Source organism: Acinonyx jubatus, chromosome A2 (assembly GCF_027475565.1).
Source record: "Acinonyx jubatus isolate Ajub_Pintada_27869175 chromosome A2, VMU_Ajub_asm_v1.0, whole genome shotgun sequence".
NCBI lineage: Eukaryota > Metazoa > Chordata > Mammalia > Carnivora > Felidae > Acinonyx > Acinonyx jubatus.
Window position 1 is genome coordinate 60071747 of NC_069383.1, and position 21839 is coordinate 60093585.

The 21839-nt window shown below is 34.5% G+C and overlaps 1 protein-coding gene across 9 annotated transcripts in view; it reads left to right on the forward strand.

Moving 5' to 3' along the window:
- AGMO (alkylglycerol monooxygenase) overlaps positions 1 to 21839 on the forward strand; it is a 383176-nt gene that overhangs the window by 231950 nt on the left and 129387 nt on the right. The window lies entirely within an intron of this gene.

Sequence of the window (21839 nt, forward strand, 5' to 3'; positions counted from 1 at the left end):
TTCAACAATGGTTTGTCTGTTTATCTTGTGACTAGTACTTATGGGAAACATTTACCTATTCATTTACTTACCATACCATATTAATTGTGTCACCTGGAGCTAGTTAATATTGTGGAGTTTCATTTTTCTGGTGTTTAAATATGTATTGATATCATTAACCTCATAGACTTGTTGGACAAATTATATTGCGTGGTGTTTATGAGGAAAAATTCAGTCACATAGTTAGCTTTCAACAAGGAAACAAATAATTTTTTAAAAAGTTTTCAGCAGAGATCCTGCCATTTGAGATTTTTTCTTCTTAGGTTTTTAAGGTGATTAAAACATCTTATCAATTGCCCACAAAAGATAATGATTCTATAGAAATAAAATCACTGATGTCACTGAGATTTTTCTACAACTGAAAAATTTAAGTTATAATTTAGCCTTCTGTGATGATTAAAACTTCTCTTCCAAGAACTTCCAAAAGCTTTTGGGTGTATATTTATTGTTTCAGATCTTAGATGCGTGTTAACAAAATCTTTATTCTTATCACTAAAGAGTTAATGCACATAACTTTATTCTTTTAAATTAAGGTTTATATTGTTTAACTTTGGTGCTGATCAGCCTGCCAACATGCCCAGCATATGTAACCTTGTTTAAGCATGAAACATAAATGCAAATATTCTCCCAGTATTGATGGAAAAACTACAACAGGCAGTTTTATAAATTAGTAATGACCGTAAATTGGAACAAGCTCTTTGGAAAACAATTTGGCACCACCACAGAAGGCATATGAATATAAAAATGGGGAAGGGGAAATTTATATATACATATACATATATATCTGTATGTATATGTATATGTATATACGTGCGTATATATAAGTTTATATATACACTTTATAAAAGTTTATATATATAAGTTTATATATACAGTTGATATAAGTTTATATATATATAAGTTTATATATATATACATACATATACATATATACATATATGTACATACATACATATGTATATACATATACATAACATATACATAACACATACATATACATAACATATGTATATGTATATATATGTATATATGTATATATGTAAGTTTATATATATAATGTAAATATATGTAAATATATCTGGAAAGGTAATAAGAACTTACTGTATGGTTGCCTGTGGGAAGGTGAATTATATGACTAGGATTAAGAAATATGAGGAAGATTTTCCATTAAGTTAATATTCTTTACTACCTTTAAAATTTCTGCACCACCTGAATATATTTTCTACTTTAAAAGTCATGCAAATTTAAAAAATGAAGCATAAAATCTTAGTATCAGGATACTAGATATCATCTAATTGAATAAATAGTGCATCTAAATAGGCACTAAATAAAGTTTATGTATTATGTACTTTTATCTTTTCTTGAGAATACAACTTCAAGCAAAATGATGAAGCTTAAATTACACTTATTCAATGAAATTTGGAAATATACATGCCAAAAATATGTATATATTTTCACACTCTGCATGAGGACAGATATTATAATTATAGGTATGAAAGAAACCAGTACCATTTAGTGAATCTACTCTTGGGTATATATTGTAGTAGTTTATCTTAAATGCTCCAGAAACAAATGGAAAATGTGGGTTCTTTAAGGCAGCCATGGTATAAACAAGTGGAATATATGCTTGGAGAACTACACTGCATTTGAGGTTCTTTGATGATGGGATAGTGGAGGACAGTGTGGTGTGTCCAACTTTTGAATATGATGAATTTTAGTGGTGAGATGCTGTCCATTTATTTATTTATGTTAAGTCAGTAGGTAAAAGTTAGTGGTTAAGATTTGAGCTTTTAAGCCACATTGACTGAATTTGATTTCTAACCCAGGAAATTACTACTGTGTCCTTGGACAGTTATTTATCAACTTAAATATTCTTAGACTTACTTCCCTTATTTATAAATGGATAAGTAATAATATCTATCTGATAGGATTTTGATTAAATTAAAATCTGTATAAGAGATTTGGCATAGTGGTTAACATACAGTACAAGCTTAATATATATTATATCCTGTTATTATTATCACTTTTATGAAATTGAAGATCCCTTGGAATAAGTCTTTGGTTTACCTCAGGATCCAAAAGTCAAGTTTGGAAACAATTGGCATGGTGGATATAGAGGAGCAGTAATGTGGAATCTAAAAGTCATGATTATGAATTTTTAGCTCTGACTCTATGACATTGGACTCTGTTCTTCAGGTTGTTTACTTGCCAAATGAGAGTTAACATACACCTAGATTTTACTATGTTCTAAATGCCCTACTCCTATTACTTCATTTAATCTATATATCAGTGTGACTCATGATCTGGTTACTATTATTATTTGTATAATGAAAAGATTTTGAGCTACAGAGAGGTTGAAAACTAGTTTGAATTAATATAATTAAGAACTGAACAAGTCAGGATACAAACTCAGACAGTCTGACACCGTAGCTCTTAATTATCTAGCAACATTTTCTTCCATGTAATGATAGCAATACTTATTCACCTCAAGGAATTTAGATAAAAGATATTTTTACAATGAAGCGAAAGTACTTTGAGAAATGTGAAGACCAAAATAAAAGGTCTTACTAATTTGACTACAAAAATGTTTTGAAAAGACTAATGGTTTCAATACTTTACCTCTGAATTATCTGTGATTTAAAAGTAAAATGAAGGGGAGGGAAGACATAATGGCAAAATGTTTCAGTCTATTCACCTACTCTTTACAGAACCCATTCCTGCCCATCTAGGTACACATGTAGCCTATTCTTCAAGAGTAAACATTGACTGTGATATGCCTATTAAACATTTCTTTAAAATGGTGTACTAATACTATCTATTTCTTATGGTTTGTGGATAAATTCAATGACACAAAGGGTACCACATAGCAAGTCCTTGATACAATTTAGTTATTATCATTGTTCTTATTAATATGATAATTCTATAATTATCATTTAAAATATTAATACTGCTATTATTATTAAGGTATTATCATCATTTTTATTATTAATGATTGAATTTCCATGGTTAACACTGAATAAGTCTTCTCTGACTGGAAGTCAATAACTATATGGTAAAGACTGGGCAAGTATTTTATGATCAGCATTTCACTTGTGAAGCAGCCTTTTCTTCCACGTTTTCTAAAGTTAAAAAAAAAAGACTAGTTATCAATTCTTTTACTTTTTAATTTAAATTCAAAATTTAAAAAACTAGTTATCAGCTCTTACATTCTTAATAAATTTTTTAAGTTTATTTCACTTATTTTGAGAGAGAGAAAGAGAGCACAGCAGGGGCAGAGAGAGAGAGAGGGGAGAGAGATAATCCCAAGCAGTCTCTGCGTGGTCAGTGAGGAGCCTGATGTGGGACTTGAATTCCTGAACTGTAAAATCATGATCTGAGCCGAAATCAAGAGTTGGTCGCTTAATCAGCCGAGCCACCCAGGCACCCCAGTTTTTATATTCTTAATTATGAATTTCAAATTTGTGTTTTCCTCACATTTCTTAGAACTTTACATGAATTTTTACCATTTATCATAGTATTAGTAAAACTATTCTTTGCCCACATAAGGAGTTTAGAAGCCTAATAAATGGCCTGAGTGACTCCATTCAATAGGAATCAGAGGTTACTGACTTGCAGTGATTATACTATGGGGACACAACGTTCTCATGATTTTTCTTTGAAGCTATCTTTAGAATCAGTGTCATTGAAGCAATTAATCCCTTCTTTTATAAATTAATGTTGTATTTATTGGCAACATCAACTCTTAGCCCTGTGACTCTTCTCTATTTATCTAGAAGGCTGGTTGGAGGCTTTCTGTTATACTGCTTCATTATGTAAGTCAAATGCCATAGATTTGCATGATAACAATCCTTCTACACTAAGCAAACACGCTGCTGTCTATACTTACAACTTTAATCGCATACACACAAGCACACACAGAATGGAAAATTGACCTTATGTTATTTTGTACTTAGGTTATAAGTTTTGTTTCTGTTTTGTTTCTTAAATTCCACATATGAGTGAAATCAAATGATATTTGTCTTTCTCTGACTTACTTATCTCACTTAGAATAATACAGTCTCACTCCACCTGCATTGTTGCAAATGGCAAGATTTCATTCTTTTTGATGGCTGACCAATATTCCATTTTATGTGTATACCACATCTTCTTTATCCATTCATCAGTCGATGGACATTTGAGCTCTCTCCATAGTTTGGCTATTGTTGATAATGCTGCTATACACGTTGGAGTGCATGCACCTTTGAATCTGTAGAATCTGTAGTTTTGTATCTTTTGGATAAATACCTAATAGTGCAATTGCTGGATAACAGGGTAGAAGACATGAATAGACACTTTTCCAAAGAAGACATCCAGGTGGCCAACAGATACATGAATAATGTTCAACCTCACCCATCATCAGGGAAACACAAATGAAAACTATGATGAAATAACACCACACACTTGTCAGAATGGCTAAAATTAACAATACAAGAAAAAACAGGTGTTGGCAATGATGAAGAGAAAAGGGGAACCCTCTTGCACTGTTGGTGGGAATGGAAACTGGTGCCACCACTCTGAAGAACAGTATGGGGGTTCATCGAAAAACTAAAATGAGAATGATCCTACTATTCTCTTTAGCTTCTATCTGCAAGAATATGAAGTAAGGGAGGGGTGCTGTGGCTATTTATAAATATAACTAACTGCTATACAAATGCATAGTGGTTTATTTAGTGTGTGCAGTGGTTAGTCCATATCCTTGTACATTTCTTTAGCTAGGTTGGTTAATATTTTGAGCACCAACTCATGCTTTTGTTTTTTTAAATTTGTCATTCACAGGAAATCTGACAGAAAACATTCTTTTATTCATGCATTTCTCACTAACGTACAGCACACACATTTTTTTTCTAGTAGCCAAGTGTAATTTGTTCTAATATATGCCTGTGAATTTGTGGTTGTTTAATTGTCTTCCATCAGTAGCTTTAAAAATGTATAAACTTGATGAGCCTTTAAAAGGAAGATTGCAAAGTCAAAGATGAGTAGCTATTTTTAGTAAGTGTATAGGTCTATAAGATAATAGCAAATGCTGTTTACAGATATTTTGATCCTATGTGTATTTTGTTTCATATAACTTCTTACTTAATTGAGGAGATAGTTAAAGTACTAGAAGAAGCCTTGGCTTTGAAGTCAAATAACCTAAGTGTCATTCCCAGCTCTGCCAAATGGTTATGCGGCCTTCAGGAACTTTTCTAGAACAACCACATCTTAGCTCTCTTAGCTTAGCTCCCTCAGCAAAAAGGAGAATAAACATCCTATGGGGATTGTTTTGGTATTCAAGGAGTAAAGGCAATAGAGTCAATAGAATCTAGCATAATACTTGGTATTTAAGTAATGAATCTTATCAATAATAATTGTATACATGTGTATTATACACATGCATTCATACACAAACTACACACACAAATTTAAAATAATGTTTTTAAAACAAGATCATTACAAAAAATGAAAAAAATAAACCTGAGAATATCTGGTTATTATTGGCCAAATAATTTGAGTTGATTCCAAAAGAACGTGCAATGACTTTGTTAAATTTTTTTTTTAATCTTTATTTTTGAGAGAAAGAGAGAGACAGAGTGAGAGCAGGGCAGGAGCAGAGAGAGAGGGAGACACAGAATCTGAAGCAGGCTCCAGACTCTGAGCTGTCATCACAGAGCTCGATGCAGGGCTCGAACGCACGAACTGTGAGACCATCACCTGAGCCAAAGTCTGACACTTAACTAACTGAGCCACCAAGGTGCCCCAAACTTTGAATTAAGACTTTGGAAAAAACGTAAAATCTAATTTCCAGTTTTTAGTTTAAATCATTAAAATAGAAACACATCACTGCTGCATGGTAAACCAATTTGTATCTGCTGAAGATGTGTGCAAGAGCTGGGTAGAATTTGGACAAGTAGGGAGGAAGATGGAGGGAATGTACCTTGACTAAAGGGAGAGTACAGTGAAAAGTCTGGAAGCAGGGGAGACCATGGACTGTTTAAGTGATGAGAGGAGCCTAGTAACAACATCCCAACGTGTGGATCCTGATAGGAGGTAAAAAAATGCCCACAGAAGATAGAACCAGCTTGCCTAATGCTTTAAATGGCAGGCAGAAACGTTTATTCAACACTTACTGAACACCTGCCCCAGTAAAAACAGAGCAAAAGCCCTGTCTTTGTGGAGATTAGATTTTAATCAGTGTATTAATTTTTGATTGCTGTGTAACAAATTACCACGAATTTAGTGGCTTAAAACAACACACATTTATTATCTAATAGTTCCCATGGGTCAAGAGGTCAGGAGTAGTTTTGCTCAGAACTCTGCTCAGCGTCTCAAGAGACTGCATTTAAGGTAAGTATTGGCCAGATTGTGTTCTCATCTGGAGGCTCAACTACGGAAAAATCCACTTTCAAACTCATTCATGTTGTTGACAGAACTCATTTCCTTGCAGCTGTATGACTTAGGGCGCCAGCTTTTTGCTGGCTTTTGACTGGAGACTGCCCTCAGGTCCCAGAGGCTGCCTGTACGTCCATGCCACATGGGCTTCCTCAACATGGCTGTGTACTTCATAAGCCAGCAAGGAGGAACTTGTTTCAGGAAGAGCTCAACCCCTCTTTTAAGAGCTTTCAGCTGATCAATCTAGGCTCCTCCAGGATAATCTTATGTTTTATCAAATGAAAAACAACTGATTTAAGACCTTAATTACATCTGCTATATCTTCATCTATGCCATATTCTGTTGACTAGAAGCAAGTCACAGGCTTCTCCTACACTCCAGGGGAGGGGATTGTACAGGCTGACAGGTCATATACATCCAGGGTAGGGACTATGGGCCTCCCTAGTTTCTGTCTGCGATAGTTGAGGAGGGTGCAGACAGTAACTCAGACAAACATTTATATACATATACACATATATTTATATTCATGTATATGGTTTATTAGATAATGCTAAGTACTATGGTGAAAAATCAGAGATGGAGAAGGCAAAATTTTTCTCAAACATGGTACCTAGCAAAGGCTGGTGGCATTTCAGTTAAGACCTGATATGAGGGCAAAAGCCATGTGGATTCCTGGGGAAGAGCAGATAAAGGCAACGTCAAGTGCAAAGATGCTGAGGCGGGATGTACCTAGCATGTTCTTAGAATACTGCACATGTTTGGAATTGAATAAGCAAGAAGGAAAGTGGTAGAAAATGTGGTCAGAGCAGTAGCAGAGGTCAGACCACATAGCTCCTTTTGGTCTTGTTATTATCCATTTTACTCCAGCTGAAATGATTCCACACAGAGAGTTTGAGCACAGGAAGTGTATAAGCTGACTTACATTTTAAGATCACTTTGATGGCTCAGTTGAAGATAAATGAAAGGGGGTAGCAAGAGGACTAAGGATAGCAGTTAGGATGCTATTGTAAACATGCAAGTGAGAGAAGCTGGCATCCCAAAGAAGGTGAGAAGTGGTCAGATTCAGGAAGGAATTTTAAAGTAGAAAAGGTAAGTTTTGCTGACAGGTCAAATGAGAAGAATGGGAAAACAACAACAACAAAAAAACGAAAGACTCCAGTGGTTTTGGTGTGAGGAAATAAAAGAATGGAGTTACCCATGAACTGACATGGGAAGAATCTGGTAGGAAAAGCCGGAAATGGGGATAGATCACCGGGTTCAGTTTTATTTGATAGGATTATGTTTATTGATTTCATAGTTATCTTCTTGCTGGTAGGGTTATTAATCTGTTCTGCACAAACACACAATTCAAAGCAGAGACAGTAGATGGTAAGAAAATACACCCACCGTTTATTACTGGTTATGTTTATGTGTTGTGAGTTGATTTTTTTTCTTTGTGATTACTGCATTCCTTCGTGAACGTATATTATTTTTAACCCTATATCGTGAAGTCTTTTCGTTCTTTAAGCCAAGATTACCTGTTCAGAGCTTTGTAATAGAAACTGAGAAAAAAAATATGTAAGAGATAGGTCTGGACAACCAGAGAGAGGTCAAAGCTTCAGTTAAAGACACTTGAATGCTGTTGGCAGTGACAGGGAGCAGCACACCTTGGATGGGAGAGATGCTTCCCCCAGATGTGCTGTCAGAGTCCAGGGGCTTCTATTTATTTGAGGTGTCACTGTAAAGTAACGGAACTGATGTCATGAAACCATGAGTTTTTAAAAATTAAAACTATTTTTTTAGAGCAATTGAAGTTTTCCAGCAAAACTGAGGGGAAGAAAGAGATTTCCCATATTCCTCCTGCCCCTGCACATGGATAGCCTCTTCCATTACCAACATCCTCTACCAGAGTGGTGCATTTGTTATAATCAATGAACATAGGTTGACACATCATAGTCACCCAAAGTCCATAATTTACCTTATGGTTTTCTACTGGTGTTGAAAATTTGTGGTGTGGACACATGTATAGTAACAGATATCTATTATTATGGTATCATACCGGGAATTTCCACTGTCCTAAAACTCCTCTGTGCTCTGCTTGTTATCTGTGTGCTCCTTAGTCCCTAACATCCACTCATCTTTTTACTGTGCTCATAGTTCTGCCTTTTCAGAAAATCATATAGTTGGAATCAGATAGTATGAAATATTTTCAGATTGTCTTCTTTTACTTAGTAGTATGCATTTAAGCTTTCTCCATGTCTTTTTATAGATGCACAGCCCTTTTGTTTTTTTTCTGTGCTGAACAATTTTCCATTTTTTTGTGTATACCACAGTTTATTCATTAACCTATGTAAGGAAATTTTGGTTGCTTTTGGCAATTATGAATAGCAATGCTATAAACACTCCTGTACAGGTTTTTATGTAGTCATAAATTTTCAGTTCATCTGGGAAAATATGAAGGAGCACAATTGCAGGATCACATGATAAGAGTATGTTTAGTTTTGTAAGAAATCCTCAAACCGTCTTCCAAAATGGCCATACCCTTTTGCATCCCTGAATGAGATTTCCTTTTGCTTCCTATCCTCACCAGCATTTGGTGTTGGCAGTGTTCCAGATTTGCCCATTCTAATAGGTGTGTAGTGATACATCATTGTTTTCATTTGTATTTCCCTGTTGACAGATGATGTGGAGAATCTTTTCCTAGGATTATTTTCCATTTGCATATGCTCTTTGGTGAGGTGTCTGTTAAGATCTTTGGCCCATTTTAAAAAATTGGGTAGGTTTCTTATTGTTGAGTTTTAAGAGTTCTTTGTATATTATGGATAATAGTCCCTCATATGTGTTTTTAGGAAATCTCTTCTGTTAGTCCGTGGCTTGTCTTGTCATTCTTTTGACACCGTCTTTTGCATAGTGGAAGTTTTTAATTTAAAAAAATCAACTTATAAATTATTTCTTTGGATTGTGTCTTCAGTGTTGTGTACAAAAACGCTCCACTCTTCCCAAGATCATCTATGTTTTCTCCTATATTATCTTCTAGGAATTTTATACTTCTGCATTTTTTAATTTAAATCTGTGATTTTTTAGTAAATTTTGAGTATTTTTTAATGGTGTAATGTCTGTCTAGATTCATTTGTGTGTATGTGTGTGTGTGTGTGTGTGTGTGTGTGTGTGTGTCCATTTCTTTCAGCACCATTTGTTGAAAAGACTCTGCTCCACTGCATTGTACTTGCTCCCTTGTCAAAGATCAGTTGACTGTATGTATGTGCGTCAATTTTCTGGCTGTTTATTCTGTTCCATTGATATAACTGCCTCTTCCTTCACCAATACCACACTGCCTTGATCAACGTTGCTTTACAGTAAGGCTTGAAGTCAGGTAGTATCAGTCCACCAGCATTTTCCTTCTCCTTCAAAATTGTGTTGGCTATTCTGGGTCTTCTGCCTCTTCATGTAAACTAGAATCAGTATGTTGATATCACAAAATAATTTGCTGGGATTTTGATGTTGATTGCGTTGAATCTAGTTGGAAGAACTGACATCTTGACAATATTGATATCTTAACATGTTGACAGTATGGATTCATATCCATGAATAGGGAGTATCTATCCATTTATTTAGTTTTTTATTTCATTCTTGCAGTTTTATAATTTTCCTCATATAGATCTTGTACATACAGTATTTTATGTTAGATTTATTACCTGAGTTATTATTATTATTATTATTATTATTATTTAGTTGTAATATGAATGACATTGCACTTTTAAATTTCAAGTTCCATTCATTCCTGGTATGTAGGAGAATGATAGACTTTTTATATTAATGCTGTATACTGTAAACTTGCCCTAATCACTTATTAGTTCTAAGAGTGTTTTGTTGATCCTTTCCAATTTTCTGCATAGATAATCATGTCGTCTGCCTAGCTTAGCAAGAAAGGAACAGAACTAGGAGTTTAGTTGCTGATTTTTTGTTTATAGATTTATTACTAAAATAATCAGAAAGCTTCAGTTAAACTACATCCATACATAAGCTTTTTGGTTATGTCATCATTTATTTAAATTTTTACCAATAAATATCATAGGTAATTTTAGTTTTAAAATGCTGCAGTTAGTATTCTAAGTGGTTTGTAAATATTATTTCCTTAAATACAACAACTTTATACTGAAAATGCTACTTTAAGTCACATTTAACAGATGAGGAAATTGAGACATTAAGAAGACAAGTAAGTTGCCCAAGGCCACGATCCTGTATATAAGAGAGACAGGATTCAAACCCATCTGGAACTCGAACCTGCAAACTGCAAGACAATGACCTGAGCAGAAATCAAGAGTCAGATGCTTAACTGACTGAACCACCCAGGCACACCTCACTGTTAGCATTCTTTAGGGCCTGGATCCTGCTTTCTTCTCTATCCACCCTTACTCATTTCTACTTCTTTGGACACTATGGATGTTGTGTTGACTCCCACATTTTTATGCCTGGAGCAGACCTCTAACCTCATCTGTAGACTCACACGTTGTATTACCTATTTAAGATCTTCTCTTGAATGGCATAGGCACATCATACAATTGCATGTGCAAAAGTGAGCTCTTCATGCCTTTTCCTACATATCTTTTTCCATCTCAGTAGATTTACATCTGAATAAATAGGTGCCATAGACACTTTTACTCATTTCATAAATCCAGGAGTCATTCTTGTTTTAACCCTCTCTTTTGCTACCCACATACACTCAGCAATTTCTGTTGCTTCTACACTAAGATACTAATTCAACTTCATCCCCCTTGTCACAATCCTAATTGAAAGTGCTAGCTTATCTTGTTAGGTCTACTACAGTGCACTCCTAAATATTCATCACTTTATTCTTGATACTTTCAAGTATGTTTTATATGTATAACACCATGATCAAATTTAAGTTAAACTGCTAAATAGGTTTAAATGCACGTAGAATAAAATCTAAACCGTTTCCCATAACCTCCAAGGCCCTAAGTGAAGCATTCATAGACATACTCACTTCCCATAGCTGGCTCATTCCTCAATCTGGGAAGTCAAGCTAATAAAAAGAATATATGGATAAATAAAATTATGGCTGTAATATACAGCAGCTTACTTTATTTCTGATACAGTCATGAGAAAGATTGTGTAACCTTTTTCATTAGGATTAGGAACTTCTTGGAAAGAACCTACTTCTGTAGAAAAGAAAAAAAAACAACTAATGATATATCTGCAAGTCACTTTGATTCATCTCAATACTTTTCTTTAATTATCTCATCGTTTAAAATTTAAATACATTCCTTGTAAATGGAAAAATTTTCACAATAGTAATAGAAAACTATAAAATTAAAAATACCCAGAAAGAGAAATACCCAATTTATTATTTATTCTTTATTTTGTTTAATGTTTATTTTTGAGAGAGAGAGAGAGACAGAGCATGAGTGGGGGAGGGTCAGAGAGAGGAGACACAGAATCTGAAGCAGGCTCCAGGCTCTGGGCTATGGGCATAGAGCCCAACATGGGGCTGGAACTCACAAACTGCGAGATCATGACCTGAGCCAAAGTCAGATGCTAAACTGATCAAGCCACCCGGGCATTGACACACCCAATTTAAAAGGTCATAAATTCTTGAAATAAAAATACTAGTAAAAATAATAAGCCTAATCCACAAAAGTCATATCTGAAAACTAAATCCTGATAAAAATGCCATTAAATGTGATTATTCAACAATATGGGAATATTTGGCTTAATGCTCTTGTCAAAATCACTTCTGATATTCACGTTTCCATCCCAACTCCTGTTTTATTTTAAGTGGCATATTAAGTGTCATATTGAAGTGTAAGTTCAAAACAAACAAGTGAAATTAAGGTAAATAAATAACCTGAAAACTCACAGAGAGGTACTCTTTTGTCTCATAGTCACTGATTGTGGGTCCTAGAGATCAACCTTAGGGACACATTCAGTGTCAGAGGACACATAGACTTGAGCCATTCAGGAGCTGGGAATAGTGTGCATTCTTTTCAAAGCACCAAAAGGCCCTGCTAAGTGATGGGAGCAATGCTTTAGATCGTAGGGACCCTGGGTGGGGACTCAGTTTGGAGTGCAGAAAATCCCACTTGCATCCAAAGAGGATATCTTTGGACGGATCCTTAGCAACTTTCTCCAGGGTTCGAACTGAAATCATATCAAGTACCACCATTAGAATGTATCTTGACCTTTAGGAAACATCCTCCTTGTTGTTGAACTCTGGAATCTAATTTGTCATGCCTTGTTTTTAGTTACCTTTTCAACATTATTATCTTGCCTGGGCAGATCTTTTGAAAAAAAAAAAAAAAAGGAAGAACATTAACCAAGTTTGACTGTTTGCCACCTGAGGCATTTTCTGTATAGAATTGGAAGCCAATATTCAGCCAGCAACAAGAGTAAGACTTTTCAACATTTATTATTTATTCAGTAAATGTTAAAGAAACACTGGTAGCACCTGCTACGTAGCTGTTACTCACCAAAATGGAGGAGAGCAAATTGCTGGAATTTTAACCTTACATAGAATGCTGAATTAAATATGTTTTGACTTCAGATGACAAAGCATGTATAATCAGATGCCCCTTGCTACCTAAATATTTGGTCAGAATACTTGAATCAGAAAGTGAAGGAAGGTTTAGAATCCAAGTCATGGATTCTTCTTTCTGTTTTTGGTAAAATTCAGCTTTCCTTGGTGTTTATTTTTGGTGCATAACCAACCAACACAAAATTAATGGCTTATTTATTATTTCTCACCAATATATGTCAACTCCACTGTTTCTTTATCCTGGGCTCACTTATTGGGCTATATGTTTAGGGGAAGAGGCAGCTGGATTGGACAGTCACATGGGTCACCTGAAGACACTCAGTTTGGGCTGGCAATAGCACCTTTTTTTTCCTTCCACACAAGCTTGCAGTCTCCAGTGGGCCAGACCAGGTCCTTACATGGCAATTTCAGGAACATGAAATTGCAAGACCTTTTGAAGCCAAGGCTCTGGAACTCAAAATAAGTCACTCTGCCACATTCCATTGGTCACAGCATTGGACCCGTCTATTCAATGTTCAAAGGTGGAGAAATAGACTCCATCTCTTGATTGAAGAACAGTCAAGTCAATTGTAAAAGGGCACATGTGAACTTATGGCCATTATTCAACCTACCACATATGGGTTTTATATGACTTAAATTCATGGTGACTAGTATATCACAGAGTGTAAACATATTCGTCTGAGGTCATCTCAGATGATTCATTTCAGTTTTATTTTGGGTCACATTATGAATGCAAAGAAGAGACTGCACCCATTTTTTTCATGAAATATGTGGTAACTGTCATAAACATATTCATGGATTTAAGGGGAAAATCACACACACACACATACACACACACACGCGCACACACCACACACACACACACTGACCTATGAATATTCATGATATACAGAATTTTTGACTTACCTATTTTAAAATTATTCAGACGTCAAATATTTTTATCAACTGTACATAGTTTGTGTTTATGGGCAGTAGTTACATCAGTTTTAAATAATACTTCATATCAACTCATAATTATTTTTCTAGCATTTCTTATAATTATAGAAAATAGTTTTAAAAGATTATGAAATGAAAACCACTCAATTAAAACTCAATATTACAATGTCAGTGAAGTATTATTAATACTGTATGATTCTCCCCCTATTTCACACTCCACAGGCAAAATTATTATCTTATAATTAGTTCTTATCATTTCCATGTGTTTTCTAAACAAACCCTATTTTTTTCATGTATTCCTAAATTTATCACCAAGCAGTATTTGATTTAGTCTTATAAAATGAGTGCAGTAAAATGGTATCATCCTGTATATCATTTCCTGCTACTTCCTTTAATTTACTGAATGTTTTGTTTCTAAAATGTATCCTTTTTTTGCATATAGTTGTAATTCATTCACTTTTATTGCTATAAAGTATTTCATTGTACAACTATATTAAAATACCCATTCTCTAGTGTTTGTTCCTAGCTTTTATTTTTACAATGCTATACTGAAAACTCATGCAGGCATCTTGAGTGCACATGGCATTTACGGTGTTTCTCTGGGTTACAGTAGGTGTAGATGGCTGGATTACAGGAAATGGGCATGATTACATTAAGAGAATGTCAAGTTGTTTTCCAATGTGGTTATAAAATTCACCACTACCAACATACACACTCCTTTACCAAAGCCAGAATTATCTTAACTCTTGTTCTTCTGTGGATTAAGTATCTCATTGTATTTCTAATTATCATTTTCCTGTTTTCCACTAAAGTGAATCATTACTTCATCTTTGTTGGCCATTTGTATTTCTTTTCCTGTAATATGTCTTGTCATGTCATTTACCCATTTTTCTATTTTGTTATTTTCTTCTCCCACTCTTTAGAAATTCTATACGTGAAGATACTAATCCTTTTTCATTTATATTTGTAAAATGGATATTCTCCCAGTTTGTAGTTTGTCTCATTGTCCCAAATTGAACACAGATGGATTTCATTTCATAGAGTAATGGCAAATAATAGTATATGACTTCCACATATGAAGATGGTACTACCAAATAATTTGTTATTAGCAATTCAGAAAAGCATAAACTTTTTTCTATATCTATATCTATATCTATATCTATATCTATATATCTATATCTATATCTATATCTATCTTCTATACATATATCGAGCTCTAATTCCTCCTAGAACCATCATTCTGAACAGGGCTATGAATCAAGGCTATAATTATGTAGAAATATAAAGCTAACATAAAATTTGAAGATTCATTCCACAATCATGGCTTCTTTAGCAAGGTTATGGACTATATGAATTTTAAATACATAGAGCAGGATTTCCCCTATCCTTTTGTAGGGAAAAATATTCAAATTTAAGAGTTATCCAAAATCTGTACAGCATAGCAAAACTGCTAAAATGCATTGAAATTCTCCTATATACATGATGCCATCTTACTGAGAATATATTTTTATATGACATAAGAGATTTTTATTTTGAACAAAACCAATGCAAAATTCATGGTATAGCATAAAAGACACAAATACTAGAAATTTTTAGCAAATTCCTGTTGAGGTTTTGTCATGTGTTCATGTAATAAAGCTTTGTCACTTTTTTCCTTCACCTTAAACTCAACAAGTCTCATTGCCGCTTTTAACATATTTTCATTCTTTCACTCTCCCTGGCATCCTTGTAAGTATTCTTAGTATCTAAAGATATTTTTTCAGGGGTTATCATCACGTAAAATTAACAAATGTTGACTCTGTTCCAAGTTCTGTGCAGAGAGCTTTATGTGTGTAATCTGATTCATAATCGCACATATCTTCTATTTCATACCATGTACTATCCTGTAAGACAGGAAAATAACTAATGTATTAGGTGAGGAGCACTCTAAGTAACAGGTGAAAATAACCTCTTTGAGGTGATTTATGCATGGCCCTTTAAAAAAAATACTGTCCACTTCCCATTACTCTTCTAAAAATAACTACTTTCTCTTGTTATGAGCAACACAATATGTGGTAGCCAAAATGAAGCAATATGAGAATACAGTACTGCTTTTTTGTTTTAATACAGTATCTGTATTAAATACTATTTTAATACAGCATATATATACATACATATACATATATGTATATATAATACATTATATTGTATTGTGTATTATATGTATGTGTATATATATGTATATGTATTATGTATTATATATAATACATTATATTATATATTATATAATTCCTGAAATGTATTGTCTCTTCTTTAGGATTTTAAAATATTGAATCTACATAGAAGAAATTGTTAATCTATGATAGTTTCTTATGTATCATCTTTTCCTATTAAAATGGTTAAAATTATGAGACATAGCTATATCTTATATTTGTACCCATCCATCTCTTTTCCTGTGTCCTTATTTGAAAAGCCCTTGCATGGACATCCACTAAGTGAAATTGCTTTAGCAAATACTTTAGATTGAAGGACATATTCACCATCAGGAGCTTTTTTCTGGATTTTAATATTATATGTATTTTATATTTTTTATATAAATAAATAAAATTTATTATATAAATACACAAAATTTTATTTTATAAAAAATTATTTATTTTATTAAAATTATGTATACAATAAAATTTATTATATATTTTATATAAACATATAAAATTTTATATATTTCTGATTAGTCTATCCTGAAATCATCAAAACAGGTGTTTCAAGGAGAATTTTACATTGAAAATACTAAGTTTTTAAAAAAAAATATTTTAAATAAATACATTTCTGGCAGTTTAGTTTTTGCTTTTTGTTCTTTGTCTTTTTTTGTTTGTTTGGCTCTTCTTGTTTGAAAACCGGAAGTGATTCCTTGCCAAGAGTAGTTTAGCTAGAAGACCAAGCAGGTTGAACATGTTAGTTTAACATTGCAAATTTTGTAATTTTCAGTGAGATCTAAAATGGATACAATCTTTATTGATTATATTGTTTGTATAAAAATAGAAATTTAGGAATATTAGAAATCCAGCTCTTTGCATGGCCCATTTCTGACCACTGAACCAGTTTCCATCCTGTCCACTCATATCGCTCTGCATTTTTCACGGATGTCCTCTCAGACTTTATTTGTGGGTGTAATCTACCAGGGCCAGCATGGTGAATTACGAGCAGCAGCTTAAGGTAAACATCATTTACTCCTAAGAAATTGTTTCCACATCACTCGGTATTCTGCTTGGCATTAAAAAAAAAAGAAACTCTGCCCCTTTTTATAATCACCTGTCCTACATTTGAAATAACAAAGAGCCTCGCATTTTGCCTGCTGTAGTCTGAGTGTGCCACGCGTTGTGCTATGATTTATGACCTGAGCATCCGACACTCTCCATGCACTAACAAGATGGCCCGCTGCGTTTGAAATATATCCCCCAAATGAAAGCAAACACAGCCTTGTGATATAAAGCCTTGTCAGCACGCAAGGAATTAAACACGTGCAATTTATAATTTTTAGACTTTGTTTTTGCGTTGCCTTTAGGAATGGCTAAAATAGGTTAAGATCCATGGGTGGACAGGATTTCACATACTAGACGAGAGCTCTAAGGGGAATCCTGACCTTGAGAAAAAGGCGCAGGGATATTTGGCAGAACGTCAAGGTGGTTTCCACTAGGACATGACAGGGACTCATTATGGGCTTGCTGTTGCCTGTAAGCTGGTTTCACTACCATCAACTACGAGGCCAGAATGCCTGGTTCCAGATGCTCTTGCCAATTGACCGTAAAATTGCTATGCATTTCTGGCCAAGCCTGAGATTTTAAAAGCTCCCCTCCTCCTCCCCTCAACACCCTAACCCCCAATTCCCTCTAAAAAGCTGCTCATTATTCTTCCTTTGCCCCCTGATCTCAGCAAAAGAAATACTTCTGGAATCAATTAGAAATGTCTGCCCTTGATGAGGTTTGCACGTGAGTTTGGAGTTGTGAGGCTTTGATAGTGTCAGCCCACAGCTGCAGTTTCAGGTGGTAAACTCTAAGAAGGAATTTTCCAGGGTTTATTTACCATCATAAAAAGTTTTAAAAATAGGAAAGACATGTTGGGAGACCCTCTTAGATGCCTTTGAACATGGGGTTAAATTTGGATTATATATTTATTTTATCCACAGTGATAGATATTTTATCCACACTGGAGAGCTCTGATTGGGAGAATTGCACCATTGCCTTAATAGATTGTGTCAAATGGTTATAAATACTGGAAATAGGGTCTCCATATCAGAGGTTAATGGTAAAAAAGCATCTGTTATTTTTTCTGTCATATTCACTGCCTGACAAGTAATGATGGTGAAGATTAATAGGAATCAGACCCATCTTCTGAAAATAATGTGAATTAATACTGTGTAATATGTTTGCCTACTCTTTCTCTGTAGCTTTATATGTGTCTAAGATTTTAATCACAAATTACAATAAGAATATATTTTTTTCTTTTTAAATATAGCTGTCTGGTAAGCTGTTATTAATGTTTATTTGATAATATGCCATAAATTTCTTTTTATGTTTAGGTGTCCTATTAAAATACAGTTGTATTGTAGCATAGAAATGACATGATTTTCCTGAAGCCAACTTGAAAAGTATAGTAACAACCCAGGTATTCAAATTATCACCTGGCACTTTCAAGCACATGGCCTTTTCTTTCCTTGAATATGTCATATGCTTCCTGGAAGTCTGCTTTTGTTTCTCCTGCTGATTCGGAAGCAGAGACAATTTCAAGGAATATTTTTATTGTTAAAATTTGCACTCCAGCTCTCAAGAAATATTATCAAATTTGTTTTTCCCCAGAGGGTCACCATTAAATATAGAATTTTATTTCCCAGAAATACCTCTTACTTATGTAATCATTGTTCCTTCCCCTTAAAGTGTTGTCATTTCTACTTATATGGTGGTGGTGGAAAGGTATGAAGAGAGAATTTTGTGTCTCTCTGGTAGTATCTGCATATTTAAAGGAAACATAGATAAGTTCAAATTTCCATTTTTATGAGAGCTCTTTCTACATGTGCAGACATTTACCCATTAATCAGTATGGGTTCTAGATTGAAGTTTATTAGGTAGCAAAACTAAGTGAATAGATTACTGTATTATCAATGTGCCTAAAATATACTACAATTTATTTTATGCATGGAATAACTCTAAGTAGGCTGACAATTTTCATTACTTTGAATATCTGATGTCTCATGCATGCTTCATGTGATAAAGGTTAAAAAGACATATTTTGCCTGCTAGTTTCCTTAGTAAAGTAGCATACCAGCAACTAGGCCAAAAACAATGCTGAACAATTTTTAATTGCCATCTTTAAAATATAATGCCTCGTGTATGTTTCTCCATGCCCTTCATATGCTCTGCATGTCTTTGGTGAGCCAAACGTCCTTTTGTTGAGTAAAACCAAAAAAAAAAAAAAAGTATGTGCAGTCTTTAACAAAATTCTGGAAGTTACTTCCCTGTGATCAAATTTTTATAGAAAGGACAAGTTGATTAATTTTAATTTGTTCATTCCTTTTCACTGACATGAACCATCCTGTGTGCCAGCTTTTCCTAAATATGTTCAGATCTAAGAGAAAAATCCAACTGCTTGGTATTAAATGCATTGACAGTTGAAACATTCTCTCCAGGGAAGCACAGAAATGTACACTTTCTGACTCTCAAATATGAGGCTTCCTTGTAGGTATCAAGTGAGACTACAAATTCAAGGATTTGCACATACAATCTCAGAGAAGCAACTAGCTGGTAGAGAATTACTGCCTGACACCCTCAGTTGTCACTCCTAAGTCTATGTTTAAGTCATATCATCTTCTCTACATGCTGTCATAATGGATCCAGAGAAATTGGCTGATGCAGATTAAAAGTGAATATGGATTTTTCCATACAGTTTTTGTTGTCTTTTGTATTATTTTTACCAAAATTCAGTACTTACAAGGATTTTGATCTATTATGTAGCACAAGAACGTAGCATCTCTTAAATTGTGTTTGTGGTACAAAGACAGTGACTTGGCCTAACTTTGTACAAGTACTTAAATTATTGTGATGAGTTGGAGAAAAAAATGTACACAGATTCCAGACACATGGCTGTTACGAATTAACATGAGGGAAGTCACTTGGTTCTCAGTTTCACCATCTGTTATGTCAAGGGAATTAAGTAGATTTCTAAAGTTATTTCACTGCGTAAGATTTCATACTAGTTGTGTGATTAAAAAACAACATTAGATAGTTGGTATTGTTTTATAGTCATAATTAATTTACTAAGAAGAGCGGATGCCAAAGGATCTTTGAGAAATGAAGAGTTAAATCTATAAGATGTTTTAGTGCACAGTATATGAGAGCATAAAAGATGGGAATGGGACAGTAGACATCCTAATTGTGTTTTGTGGGACTTCAACTGAACCCCCATGTAATCACCACCATGCCCTCTTCAACCTACAAAATCACTCCAAACAAACTCCAGAGTAGATTAAAAAACAAACAAACAAACAAAAAACAGTTTACTTGCTGTGAATCCATGTTCCATACAAGCTTCCTTACTGGTAAAGATGAAGATCACAGGGCTTCCAGGCCAGTGACAGAGTCAGATCATCAGAGTGGAGCCTGGAACAAATCTGTGACTGGGAGAGCATTAGACATTGAAATACTAATGCCAGTACCCTTGATGTGAGTGATAGAAAGCTTGAAGAATGCTAAAAATCCTTGTGCCAAAAACTGAGAGTAGCTCTGAATAGGAGGTGTTAGCAACCTTCAGCAAGATTAAGTTATTGTCAATGTGTCTAGAGGAAAAGCAACCACAGACATATATATCTTTCAGTTTGTTCTCATAAAGTGTTAATTATAAACCCACTGTGGAAGGGTATCACAGAAATAAGTCTTAGTGTGAGACACATTAGTGATTTACAGTAAGCATGTGGAAGCATTTCATCAAAATGCATTAGGCAGATAATTTAGAGAAACTTTAAGGTTTGCTCTTCCATTTTGTTACTGACACTAAAAATTATTTTGCTGCTTGCTAAATAATCTTCAGATGATTGCTGAAGGCCTGGGTAAATTTGCCTGCACTTTCCATTTACTTTCTTCTTTTTTTTAATGTTTATTTATTTTTGAGAGAGAGAAAGAGAACAGAGCATGAGCAGGGGATGGGCAGAGAGAGAGGGAGACACAGAATCCAAAGCAGGCTCCAGGCTCCAAGCTGTCAGCACAGAGCCTGATGTGGGGCTTCAGCTCAGGAACTGTGAGATCATGACCTGAGCCGAAGTGGGACGCTCAACCAACTAAGCCACCCAGGCGCCCCTCCATTTACTTTCAATTCAACCCTACCCCAACTAAAATGGTGGACTTATTTCCAACTGTAGTGTTACTGTTAGCTCTGGCTTATTCCGTAATTCCGGAGGAAAATTTTCAAGTGAAAAGCAGGGAGATACTGACTCATATTTAACTCAAGTAATAATGGCCCTAAAATAGTAGATTCTCTGTACAAGTGCACAAGTGTTACAAAGCAGCAATTGGAAGGAAATCTAGTCAGGCCTGTAGTGGAATAACATATGTGAGAATACTTGTTCCCAAATAACCATAGAATGTATTCCAGTGCAATTAATTTTATGTAGAATTTTGAAATTCTTGTTACTCTCTTCATAAAACCTTCTGTCATCTGATCCTCAATTTTTTTTTTTTTTTATTCTGACAGTGGCAGTTTTATCTATCATTCACTGGAATTTCACTTGCTTTTTTCCTGGCCAAAATCATTCCAAGTAGCATGTATTTAACCTTAATAGTATATAAGTGTGTGTTGATGATGGGAATTCCATCAAAAGACAAAGCGTAGGGGTGCCTGGGTGGCTCAGTCGGTTGAGCGTCCGACTTCGGCTCAGGTCACGATCTCACGGTTCATGAGT